We start from the raw sequence: 14,601 nt of genomic DNA on the forward strand, positions 1-14,601 counted from the left end.
AGAGTTGGAAATGACTTAGCACGCATGTGCGGGGAAACCTTTACCTTTATCTAGCAATACATCAGACATTATGGACTACAGTACAATACTTCTATAGTCAAGGCTATGGTCTTCCCAGTTGCAATGTATGGCAGTGAAAGTTGGACCATAAAAAAGGCTGAGCACCAAAGAATTGAGGCCTTTGAACTATGGTGCTGGAGAAGACTCCTGCGAGTCCCTTGGACTGCAAGGCGATCAAACCGGTCAGTCCTAGAGGAGATCAACCCTGACTGCTCTTTAGAAGGCCAGATCCTGAAGCTAAAACTCAAATACTTTGGCCACCTAATGAGAAGGAAGGACTCACTGGAGAAGAGCCTAATGCTGGGAAAGATTGAGGGCAATAGAAGAAGGGGATGACAGAGAATGAGGTGGCTGGATGGAGTCACTGAAGCAGTAGGTGTGAGATTAAATGGACTCCAGAAGATGGTAGAGGACAGGAAGGCCTGGAGGAACATTGTCTATAGGGTCGCGATGGGTCAGACACGACTTCGCAACTAACAACAACAACAACAATACTTCTTGCTTAGGGTTCCTGAAATCTGTAGCCAGCTGTGCATTGTGCTATGCCAGTTTTGAGTTTCTCTTCTGAAAGACTTCAGTTGGAAAAATGTGGTCCTCAGATTAAAAATATTTCAATCAGGTTGAAACAACAACAACAACAAAAATATCCCTAGTTACTAGAACACCAGGTCCTCATAACTATATATTGCGCTGAGTTATATATAATAGTTCCATTATTAGCTGATGCAATTTTCTCTAGGCTGATCCCTCTCCCAAGGCGTGGGCTTCAACCAGTATAGTATGGCATACAATTTTGAAGGAATGATCAGTTTTATTAATTTATAGCCTACCTAAACGATGCATTAAAAGAAGGCAAAATTCTAAAAAAAAATCTTCAATATAAAAAACGCTTATGAACAATATTAGTAGTGTCAAAAACCAAGATTAAGTGGGTTTGTCTTCCATGCTTTGTGAATAACTGAAGGAGAAGACAGAACCAGTCTCCATCAGCAAGAAGAACATTTCACATTTTGCTAGTAATGTAGAAGTCGTTCATGGCATTTCTGACACATGGATCTCTACTAGTAATGGTGCTTTTGAAAGATAGCCAGACCGTAAGCCACTTAAATGTTGAAAGTAGGGTTCCTATGAGTTCCAGATGTTAATGAATACCCATCAACTTTAACGCCATATGTTCAGAGGCAAAGGATAATGGGAGCTGGATTTCGGCAACATTATAAGAACTGGTTTTCCATCAGAACGATGCTGATCTTCAGTTTCCATCATCTCTCACCCTTTAAAATTCTAAGTTTGAACTATGCCTGGACAACTGTTGGCACCCAACTCAATTTTTTCAGTATCCAAATGCATTGGTTGGCAGCTCACTATATTTTTTCTTCAGGTCCTGAAAGCCCCAGACTTCAATAGAAGTCATCCAGTATAGTTTCTTAGATATTAGATAAGTCAAAGATAAGCATCTGCTACCAGTTAGGACCAACTGGTACATTAAAGAGTTACACAAGTACACTACCTGATGCCATCCCTGCCTGAAAAACTAGGAATAAGATTGAATCCATGTGTGTTCCTAAGCTATGAATCTAATCTTAACAGAATAAAAGAGTTGGAAGGGACCTTGGAGGTCTTCTAGTCCAACCCTTGCTCAGGTAGGAAACCCTATTCCATTTCAGACAAATGGTTGTCCAAATCTTTTCTTTAAAACCTCAGTGTTGGAGCATTCACAACTTCTGGAGGCAATTTGTACCACAGATTAATTGTTGCAACTGTCAGGAAGTTTCTCCTTAGTTCTAGGTTGCTTCTCTCCTTGATTAGTTTCCATCCGTTGCTTCTTGTCCTGCCTTCAGGCGCTTTGGAGAATAGCTTGACTCCCTCTTCTTTGGGGCAGCCCCTGAGATATTGGAACACATTCACCTCATGCTTAATCCTTCTTTTCATTAAACTAGACATGTTCAATTCCTCAAACTATTCTTCATACATTTTAGCCTTCTTTAGTCCCCTAATCATCTTTGCTACTCTCCTCTCCCCTCTTGTCTGGGGGAAGATGAACCCTACATCTTTCAGAACAAATATGGTCACTAACATCAACCTCAAGGCAAGGTAGCCTCCCCAACCCAGTTACAACAAAAGTTGATCATCAACAAAATGCTAATTTGAATGTTGGGCAAGACAAATTAGGCTGTGTTGTATGAGATTGGACAAATTGCCCTATTATATTCATGCCATCCTTCGGTTCTACTGTATTACTTTCAGATATAGCATCTGAGTGATCTTTGTGACTGCATAATTTATTGCTTTTAAAAGATTGATTGGATGCTTCATCCATATTTTAAGCTCTCAGTCCATTTCAGCGGCTGTTTACAGCCTTCACACAGGAAAAAGCTGCCAAAACAATCCCTTAAATTATGTGATGTGTGATGAATAATCAGAAAATTATTTTTTATTGTCAAATATTTAGTGGGAGAAGGGTATGGGAAACAATTTACAATGGAGTGATAACCTGAAGAATAATGCCTTATATTCTTAAAACGCTTGGAGACTTGCTTTGGGGTTTTATTCTCTCTTTCTCTCTTTCTCTCTGTCCCTCTCTCTGTCTCTCTCTCTCTCTGTCTCTCTCTCTCTCTCTCTCTTTCTCTCTCTCTCTCTCTCTCTCTCTCTGTCTCTCTCTCACATACCCTCTATCTATCTATCTATCTATCTATCTATCTATCTATCTATCTATCTATCTATCTATCATCTATCTATTTCCCATACTAATAATAATAATAATAATAACAACAACAACAACTTTATTGTCACTTTGAATGTACACCAATCGGCATACTGTACATCAAAATGAAATTTCGTTGCATTCAGCTCTCAAAGACCACCTCCAGTATACACTCCTTGTTCGTGGCCAGCTCAAGTTTCAGATCATCCATTTTAGTCTCTAGGGAGCGAACGATGGCAAACAGGACAGATGGAAATGGGGCTCCATGTGGATTATCCCTCAAATTAGCTTGTATTCCTGCACGGCAACCTCGCCTTCTTTCCTTTTTCTGATCCTGACTCTTCCACCATTTCCTTAAAGAGGCCTCGCTGCTTTTTGCCCCTAGAACACGCCGCCGCCGCCTCCAACTCCTTCAGCCCTGATTTGCAGTAGAATCCATCGCTGGGCCAGCAGTCAGATCTTGCTGCTAGCAGAACAAATTCAAACAGTGCCAACGACTTTTAACAGTCTCACCAACAGTTCTGAAACAGCTAGAAACTCGCCATGCCAGCAAAGATTGTCAGTCGTATGTTAGCTCAGTCCCACTACGTTGCTCAAACCCATTAAAACCTTCCCAATCATGTGGCATATATCCCTTAATATCCCTCCCAAAACGATTCACTTTCGAGAGTCAATGCAGCCGCAGCCATTCCTGGTTCCGCCATGTTAGAATTATTATTGCCTTTCAGACTATTTATCTAATTTTGTCCTGAAATACGAAGGCAATTGCAATCTCAAAGATGGTAAATGCTGTTTAATTATTGTGTACCACACATAGCTATTCTTCTATTTCTTATCTTTCTTTTCATTTTATCCCCAGGGTTTCAGATCTATCCACAAATGATCACAGTTGCTCCAATATTCTACTGGGGAATGCTCATGACAAATGAAAAATAAAGTCAGGGTATGGCGTTAAAATGTGACTTAACACCAGTAATCATCATTATTCATTTTGAAGCATATTTAATTATACCTTAAGTGGATTAATTGACAGCTTACCTGAATAGTATTTTAAAAAGGAAGAAAGAAACCTCCATCAAGGATTAATGTATGAAGAGAAGCAACTGGCTATAAATAAATGTGATCCATTTAATGCTTTTAGCAAGTCAACAAATGGGTGTCATTTCTCAGTGCCCATTTTGAGCAAATGTAATAAAGAACACTTAAACAATTTGAGTTATTTTTGCTGGGCTGTTACACAGTGTCAGTAAGCATGATTTCATTTGGTTAATTCTTATTAAGGGCGTCAACTTACTTGTTATGCAAATATATAAAATACATAATATTCTGTTATGTATTTCACACACACAATGAAATAGATTTCTGTGGGAAGAATCCAGAGAAAGAAGTATTTGGGGGAATATTAAAAAGGCAGACTATATTTCCCCAAAGGAATAATGGAGAAGCTCTTTAAGAAGACAGAAACCAGCCCCAGCTTCTCTCCCCCAAGCAGTGGCCAGCTTTTAGAAATGCAAATTCAATAATCCTTTCAGAAAGATTTGAGCCTTCCAGCTAGAAACTAAAGAAATTAGGAAGACAAAGACCCCTAAAATCTACATACCCCCACCTGAATTCTAAGGACAGGATATGAACTTTGGGACATAATAGGATGCGGTGGCTCAGTGGGTTAGGATGCTGAGCTTGTCAATCAGAAGGTCGGCAGTTTGGCGGGTCGAATCCCGAGTGCCGCGTAACAGAGTGAGCGCCTGTTACTCGTCCCAGATTCTGCCAACCTAGCAGTTCGAAAGCACGTAAAAATGCAAGTAGAAAAATAGGGACCACTACGGTGGGAAGGTAACAGCGTTCCGTGTGCCTTTGGCATCCAGTCATGCTGGCCACATGACCATGGAGACGTCCTCGGACAAGCGCTGGCTCTTCGGCTTTCAAATGGAGATGAGCACCGGCCCCTAGAGTCGGAAACGACTAGCACGCATGTGCGGGGGAAACCTTTACCTTTTAGGTTTAACCCACCACCATCAGAATACCAGAAAGGCACACTCAGGCACACCATCAGAATACCAGAAAGGCACACTCAGACTCAGGTTTTGACTCAGGTTTCATGCCACAGGAACAACTCCAAAAAAAAGCCCAAGAAGGTATAAAAACCCACCACTCCCTACTACTTGTTGTCAGATTTTCCAGATCCATCTTTCTGTCTGGCTCTCCTCTTCAATAAATTACAACCTTCTTTCTAAAGCAATCTCCATTTTGTTTATTCCCAGCTTGGACTGGACCATGATGAAGATTTTTCTCTCAACATTTCCTTATTAGGTCACATGGCTCAGTGATTAGATAGCTCATGCTGGACTTCCGTTTCTGTAATATGTTGTTTAAATGCAGTCATAGTCCATCAGTAAGAACTCTTCCTTGGAGACCCAAGAAGTTGGATTTTTTGTAGAGCAGTCCTAACCCATGTTGATTTATAATTATCCTCCATAAGGAAAGAGCTCAGATCTGTGGGACAGAACAGTAATTTCAGCCAGTGTGCTGTCATGCAAGTCCATGCACCTGCCATTAGATATCCTTTTTCATTTGTTTATTCCTTCATTAGATTTATATCCTGTTTTCTGCCCAGGTGCTCAAGACGTGTTCTTAGAACATAGCTGTGCAAATCTTGATCGGAGGAAATAAATAAGCCCAAGGACCAAGGAGCCAGACCAAGAATCCACGGGGAAACAGACCCAGGCTTTAAAGAGTTCAGTCTAATGAAATCTTGGGCTTAATTTATGAGTTTTAAATATCATCCAGTGAAGTTTAGAGTTACATCTTAACCACTACATAATGAAACTCCCCTCATCCAAAATAATCTGTGTCTGTCTGCTTTTGCTTACCTTCCAAAGACATTGCTCACTGTAAGAGAATTTCTTCAGTTCTCTCCATTATTACTTCCAACATATTTCTTTCTTTCTCACTTTTTAATTTTGTGTATGGCTGTAAGTTACGTATGTGTCGTAGTAAATGGATACTCGGAGCATTGTATATTTGCTTAAAAGAACAAAATACCCACCAGATGCTCCAGGCCAGTTTCTAAAATAGAACATAGAACATAGAATAATAGTGTTTGGAAGGGAGTGTGGAAATCTTCTAGTCCAACACACACACACACACACACACACACACACACACACACACACAAACAAACAAACACACACGGCTCAAGCAGAAGACCCTATATCATTTCAGACAAATGGCTGTCCAGTGTCTTTTTGAAAGCCTCCAGTGATGGAGCACCCACAACTTTCGAAGGCAAGCCTTGGTTGTTGTTGTTCTCACCATTAGGAATTTTCTCCTTATTTCTAGGTTGCTACTCTCCTTGGTTAGTTTCCATCTATTGTTTCTCATCTTGCCTTTTGGTGCTTTGGAAAATAGTTTGATCCCCTTATCTTTGTAGGAGCCCTTCAAATACTGGAGTACTGCTATCATCTCTCCCCTAATCCCTCTTTTCAATAGACTAGACCAGGGGTAGGCAACCTTGGCTCTTTTACGATTTGTGGACTTGAACTCCCAGAATTCCTGAGGCAGCACGGCTCAGCTTGGAAACCTATCCCTTTCCCCTCAGCATGGCTGGCTCAGGAATTCTGGGAGTTGAAGTCCACGAGTTATAAAAGAGCCAAGGTTGCCTACACCTGGACTAGACACATCTGATTCTTGTAATCGTTCTTCTTATATTTTATGCTCCAGTCCCCTCATCCTCTTTGTTGCTCTTCTTTGCACTCATCCAGAGTCTCGACATCGTTTTTATATTGTGGTGACCAGAACTGGATACAGCATCCCAAGTGTGGTCTTACTAAGGTTTTGTAAAGCAGTACTAGAACTTCATGTGATCTTGATTCTATCCCACTGCCACAGACAAAACAATGATGATGATGATGATGAAGAAGAAGAAGAGGAGGAGGAGGAGGAGGGGGAGGGGGAGGAGGAGGAAGTTGTTTAAACATCCAATTCAAGTGCAAAATATTATGTATTGAAGGAAGAAAAAGGATATTCAATGTTTAGGGAAATTCTGTATATAAGCCCTTGAAAAAAGCAAGCATTCTGATATTTTGAGGTTTATTCTTTGTAAACATATTCAGCAAACTGGGATATCAGAATCTGAAAAATAATCCAATGGAAACACATTCCATAAACATTGTTACGATCGGTGAAATGCATGTAACTATTTTTAAAGGGTTTGGGTATGACTGGGGTGGCTTTCATTTAATTCCTTTTGCACTACAGCTGTCAAATTGGAATGAAGTTTTGGGCTTCACTCAAAAGCAAAATGTTTGGAGAACATTAAGAAAGGGAGGATATTAAAAGAGTTGATAAGACCCACACCATTTCCCATGGTGCTGTTCTTGACATCCATGGACTGTTCTCGGGTTTCCAATAATGCAAAACATGAAGCGGCTTTTCTTTCCTAGACAAAGTGCTCAACAATGTCAAGGACGGAGAAATCAGAAAGTCAGAGGAGTGAAATCCCTTATGGAAAAAAATGAATTTATACATCCCAAATTGATTACCTATATAATATTCATCCAGGGGTTGTGTTTATCATGAAATCCCTTCACATTATAACAAGCCTGGGTGATCTATTCCAGAGGTTATACCGAGGACTGCTATGGAGAAAATCAGAGGACTCTTAGTAATAGAGAGGTATTTTTAAATGTTCTGCAAGAATTCCATTAAACTTCAAAAAGAAATCCCCCTGAAAAACTGCAGGATCCCAAAACATGTAGTCAGACGTAGGATAAATCAAATATCTAGAGTTTTGTATAATCTTCTCTTCTCTTCCTCCCTCCCTCCCTCCCTCCCTTCCTCACATCCATTCATTTTTTTTCCTTTCTTTTTTCTCTTTCCTTTTCTCTTTGACCACATAGCTCCACAGCCTGAAGGAGTTTCTGCTTTGCCTACTCAGACAAATTAGCACATTTTAAGGGGGTAGGCTCATTAATTGACTCACTGCAATTCATGTTTAACTCTCTAATCTGCATGTATTATCATAAGTTGTTAATAAATTTATCATCGTGGTTACTTGCCTCGCCAATTATTTACTGTAGTGTTTATCTTTTTAGCATTTTTGCGTGCCTCTCACTCACCCTGTACGTTGTGCTGTTCCTTCATGAAAGGATTGTCATGTTTGCAGTGATTTTCTTTGTATTTATTTATTTATTTATTTATTTATTTATTTATTTATTGGTGCGTTCCAGATATTATGCTATTTAGAAAACACAACAATTTGGGAACAGATGTTTTGGACTGATCCAAAAGGCCAATAAGGCCTAGGATGTAATGGTTGTTTCCTGGATGTTCATAAATGTGGCTTTATTGAATAGGTAGCTATATTAAGAATAGAACCCTCCCGACCAGAAAAATAGATACAACAATCAACAATATAAGCAATTTCTGCTTTTTGACATTAACCCCGTGGTTGCCGGATTTTCTGTAGTGTCATGCAAAATTAGGCAATTGAATCTGTTGGCAGTTTTTAAATTTCTTTTATGCTTTGGTGTGTAAATGCCACATCAGCCATTATACTATATTTTTCTCAGGTGTGACAGGATTTGTAAGAGAAATTTATGTTTTTTAAACTTTTGGATAATCGTATTGTTTTAACTCTCACACACACATACACACAACTTCTATCTCTGTCTCTGTCTCTATCTATCTATCTATCTTTTTTAAATCCCATTTATATGGGATTATTCCGACGCGATCTGAAGACTTATTTGTTCGAACAAGCCGTCCTGGCCTGATGGGGGATGGGTTTAGGTTTTATTGCTATTTTAAATGTATTTTAATCTACTGTTGTAACTTGGGCATCTTGTTTAATTATTTTTTAGTTTTTGTATTCCTGTACTTTTATACAGTATGCTTGCCCTGTTCACCGCCCTGAGTCCTTCGGGAGAAGGGCGGTATACAAATAAAATTATTATTATTATTATTATTATTATTATTATTATTATTATTATTATTATTATTATTATTATTATTATTATTATTATTATTATTATTATATCATCTATCTATCTATCTATCTATCTATCTATCTATCTATCTATCTATCTATCTATCTATCTATCTATCTACTCCTGTTCACTTGTGTCTGATTCCTGGTGACTGTTTGAACAAGTCATTGCATTTTTCTTGGCAAGATTTTTCAGAAGTGGTATGCCATTGCTTCCTTCCTAGGGCTGAGGGAAAATGACTGGTCCAAGTGACAGGTCCTAAGTCACCCAGATGGCTTTGTTCCTAAGGCCCCTGAATTGCTAATTTTACTCTTTTTTTCCTTTGGTGCATATTTTCATTTGAATATTAAATGTCCTTTTAATATTTTTAAAATAAATTTCTTTGTTTGCATGTACCTTTCCTAATTATCCTTGTCAATTTGGCTGCTTGAATACCAATTCCCTTCTGCTAATTAATGATTGCAATTATTTCAGAATAGCGTGTTTAATGTTAAGCCAGACTTCTTTGAATGAATGGTGTAAACCTGATGCAAAATACAGGAAAATAAATACAAAAGAGACCTACATTCTGTTTTAACTTTTTCCTTCTTTCTTTCTTTCTTTCTTTCTTTCTTTCTTTCTTTCTTTCTTTCTTTCTTTCTTTCTTTCTTTCTTTCTTTCTTTCTTTCTTTTTTTAGAAAAAGTCACTTCCTTTATTTTTGTTCCTAATGCATCTGGTCTTTGTTCAAAAATGAGGTTACTTGTCTCAAATATATTTAATACATGCACAGGTAAGGAGAAATTGCTTGTAATATTCTATTTCATAATGTGTACACTATAGAATATTTGAAATCAGCTTGGCACCCTTACTGATAACCATCTTGACATATAAGAGACTAAGAATTTTGGAAAATGTTTGTGATTATCATTATTTGGATGCCTGGTTTTTTATTATTAGGGAATAGAGTTGTTATTCTTGTGAAGTATGCTGTTTTACATTCTCTGGATACTTTTGCTGCCTTTTAGTACCTTAAAAATCTAATGTACTAATGGCACCATGCATGGGGAAGTTATTTATTGGATAAATTAAATAAATGTGAACTTCCAAATGCTGTCCAATGTTCAGATTACACAATTATTTGTCCCATTCACCGTGGGTTTCTTTTTCTTCATTATTGGATGGTTTTTCCTTTTAAGTCACTAGTCTAGATAGAGATAAGAACTGTGATGGTACAGTGGTGTGAATGCAGTATTGCAGGCAAACTCTGCCCACTGCCAGGAGTTCGATCCTGACCGGTTCAAGGTTGACTCAGCCTTCCATCCTTCCAAGGTCAATAAAATGAGGACGCAGATTGTTTGGGGCAAATATGCTGACTCTATAAACTGCTTAGTGAGGGCTGGAAAGCACTGTGAAGCGGTATGTAAGTCTAAGTACTATTGCTATTGCTATAGATACAGGACCTCTGATTCACCTAAATCAGGAGTAGGCAACCTTGGCTCTTTTCTGACTCGTGGACTTCAACTCCCAGAATTCCTCAGCCAGCATGGCTCAGCTAGGAAACCTCTCCCTCTCCCCTCAGGATAGCTGGCTCAGGAATTCTGGGAATTGAAGTCCACGAGGCGTAAAAGAGCCAAGGTTGCCTACCCCTGGCCTAAGTAAATGAGAGATTGGCGAAGTCTTTGAGCCAATCATTTTTTTTCTTAGCCGGCTAACCTCAGCATTATTGTGATAAGAAAAAGAGAAGAGGCATCCTTGTCTTCTTTTAAATTGAGCTCTCAAAAGAAATGTAGCATATTTATGCAATGAACGAATGAATGAACTAGTCAATGAAGCTTACCCTCTTTCTATCACTTTACAACTTAGAAGATGCCCATTGGGGCACCCAAAGTTTTAGGTGTCTCGTATGGCCCACAATCAAGCATCTTTGCTTTAATGTGTCAGAAGTCATTTAGATACATTTGAACATTCTGATGGTCCCCAATCTGTATAGTTGCACACACAAATGAATTATTTTATTATGAAGTGAATTTATCATAAGAAATACTATTCTATAATCTTTTGTTCCCATAATTACTAAGAAAATCACCTTATTTTCATTTTAGCCAACATCTCAGCCATGAATAATTCATTCAGATCCAGCTGGACATTTATTATTTAAAAAAGAAGAAAGAGAGAAAGAAAAAAAAGCTTTCATATAGCCTACTGATTAAATAGCATTAAGAATAGTTAGGTGAATATCTTATTTAACAGATTAGTGTCTTCAACCACCATGAGACGTATTTTTTTGAGTTAATGCCTGAGCATTTTAATAAGAATGGATGCAATTATTTTGCAGTCTGTGCTCTTTAGAGACCTGTAACCTTCATTTTGATGTACAAAATCCTCTGGTGAAGGAACATTATTAGATCATGGGATTTTATTATTTTTTTTTTTTAAAAAAACGCCAGAATGTATGCCCATAACTTTAGGGAAATGGTCTTTTTTTAAAGAAAATAAATAATGGGAAAGAAAGAATGGAATTGGAAAAAGCACTTAGCTAACTTTCCTTTGGTTTCTTTTACTTGCTGTTGCTTTTGTGTCTCTCAAAAATAAAATAAAATAATAATAAAATAATAAAATAATAATAAAATAAATAAATAATAAAATAAAATAAAATAAAATAAAATAAAATAAAATAAAATAAAATAAAATAATAAAATAAAATAAAATAAAATAAAATAAAATAAAATAAAATAATAAAATAAAAATAGAATAATAAAATAATAAAATAGTAGACCAGCAAAATGCTGTGGACGTAATATACTTAGATTTCAGTAAGGCATTTGACAAAATAGACCACAACCTACTCCTTGGTAAGCTAGGAAAAGGTGGAATAGCCAACATCACCACCAGATGGATCTGTAGCTGGCTGACAAAATGTACTCACCGAGAAGTCCTCAATGGCACCACATCCACATGGAGAGAAGTAAGCCGTGGGGTACCAAAGGCTCCGTCTTAGGCCCAGTACTCTTCAATAGCTTCATAAATGACTTGGATGAGGGAATTAAAGGGGAACTCATCAAATTTGCAGATGACACCAACCTGGCAGGAGTAGCCAATGCCCTCATGATCCAAAAAGATCTTGACAAACTTGAACAATGGGCCCTATCCAACAAAATGAGTTTCAATGTGGAGAAAAGCAAACTCTTACATTTAGGCAGGAAAAAAACCAAGGGCACAAATACAGATTGGGTGAGACCAGGCTCAAAAACAGTAACTATGAGAGGGACCTTGGACTTCTAGTGGACGAACACTCGAATATAAGTCAGCAGTGTGTAGCAGCAACCAAAAAAGCTAATACAATCCTGGGTTGTATAAACAGAGGCATAGACTCAAGATCACACAAAGTATTAGTACCACTTTATAAAACCCTAGTAAGACCACAACTGAAATACTGCAGCCAATTTTCATCACCATATCACATAAAAGATGTCAAGAGTTTGGAAAAAATTCAGAGAAGAGCAACTAAGATGATCAAAGGCCTAGAGACTAAAACATACAAAGAATGACAGCAAGACTTGAGTTTGTCTAGTCTAAAGAAAAGAAGAAATAGGGGAAACATGATAGCAGTGTTCCAGTATTTGGCCACAAAGACGAGGGGGTCACATTATTCACCAAAGCACCAGAGGGCAGGACAAGAAATGATGGAAACTCATCAAAGAGAGAAGCAACCTGAAATTAAGGAGAAACTTCCTGATAGTGAGGACAATCAACCAGCTTACCCCCAGAAATCATGGGCACTCCATCACTGGAGATTTTTAAGAAGAGACTAGACAGTCTCTTGTCTGAGATGGTATAGGTTCTCCTGCTTCAGCAGGGGGCTGGACTAGAAGACCTCCAAGGTCCCTTCCTGATTCTATTCTATTCTATTCTATTCTATTCTATTCTATTCTATTCTATTCTATTCTATTCTATTCTATTCTATTCTATTCTATTCTATTCTATTCTATTCTTTTCTAAAATAATACAAATAAAATAAAATAATAAAACAAAACAAAACAAAAAAATGGAAAAGAAACTAAGCCAATGCAGAGCATATGAACATGACAATGGGGGCATAGAAAGTACTCTGTTATTCTAGGGACAACTGTCACAGTAATCACATACAGGAAAGCTCCAGAGAAATGATAATGTTATTAATTATAAAACCATGCTGGCATGATGCAGTAGGGTTGGAAGGGACCTTGGAGGTCTTCTAGTCCAACCATTCCAGACTTTCTTTGGGCTTGATGGGATGATCATAGAAACAATAACAGAATAACAGAACAGAATAACGGAGTTGGAAGGGACTCCAAAGTTTCTTCAGTCAACCCAAATAGGAGATCCTACACCATTTCAGACAAAAGGATGTGCAACCTCTTCTTAAAAACCTCTAGTGATGGAGCATCCCACAACTTCTGCAGGCAACCAGGTCCACTAGTCAATTGTTCCCACTGACTAGAATCTGAAGTAAAAGCAAACAATTTCGGAATATGGTAAATTCCCAGGCTCATTGCCAAGAAAATTGAATGGATATGGAATCACCAGGAATGGAACTCAGTTCAGGTTCATCTTACTTAGGCTAACCAGATGTCAGGCAGAAAGAGGACATGTCCTCCTATTCATCCACATGCCCTCCATCTCAGGAGGCCTAGTCTTAAAATCAAATTTCATCCCACTTTTTCAGTATCTTGGTTTTTTTTTTTAAATTCGGCTGTTTTCAGAACAGTAGTCATTGCAACTTCCATGTATTGTGACCTTGTAAATTATCCCCTTCTGAAGGCTCAAGGTTGACTCAGCCTTCCATTCTTCAGAGGTAGGTAAAATGAGGACCCAGATTCTTGGGGGCAATAAGCTGACTTTGTAATAATGCCGCTTTGGGGGGGGGCAAAGCCCTAATAAGCAGGCATATACATAGAATGAAGGCTATTGCTAAGCACATTGATTTGTGCTTTAGATTGTAAGCCGCCCTGAGTCTTCGGAGAAGGGCGGGTTATAAATGGGATTAAAATAAAATAAAAAAAAATTCTCTTGTCGGTCAACAGATTCAACAGCCTAGAGTTATGTTATTTATTTCCTGATTCCTGTAGTCAGCTTCAATCCAGCTTCTTCAAATCTATGATTGCTATAATCTCTAGATTCCATGACTTCTCATACATTTCTAAGGTGGAATTTGAAAAGTGTGTCCTAGTTGATTCTATGAAATGGCTAGCACACATTCTTCAAAATAAAGATTTGTTGGAAAAATACTGCAATTGAAAACCTGTCTTTTTGATGCTAGAAGAAATAATTTCATATACATGTAGGTCTAAGAATGAATGAATGAATGAATGAATGAATGAATGAATGAATATTTATTCAGTTTTTCACTGTAATCTTTGTCACAAATACTGAGAAAGTGAAATAGCATGTTTTGTCTTTTCCTTCATTTGTCCTTCTTTCCAATTGTCCATGTCTTCCTTTGCCTTATTTAACATTACAGAGAAATTATTATTGAAGTTGTATTATTAACTACATGGTTCAAAACTAGATGAACAGCCAAAAAAGGGATAGCAAACTTGCCAAGTGATTTGTGATGGTCCCAATTTCTCCTCTATCAAATTTATCTCCATAAATTACCATTTTAATCTGTCTGGTTCTGCTGGGAACTGAATCAAAAGGTTGCATTAAAATTGTTATTATCATAAAGAATGTTTTTCTGGGTAGGGATACACGATTATCTCCATCTCTAATTAAGACAATCCTCAATGAAGCTTTTCTTCTTTTTAAAAAAAAATCATCACCACCGCCCACCAGGTACAAGTTTAATTCAACAACTAACGCCTCCACAAGAAAAGGTTAACACATTGCCA

The sequence above is a fragment of the Vipera ursinii genome (assembly GCF_947247035.1).
Source record: "Vipera ursinii genome assembly, chromosome: 4".
NCBI classification, from domain to species: domain Eukaryota; kingdom Metazoa; phylum Chordata; class Lepidosauria; order Squamata; family Viperidae; genus Vipera; species Vipera ursinii.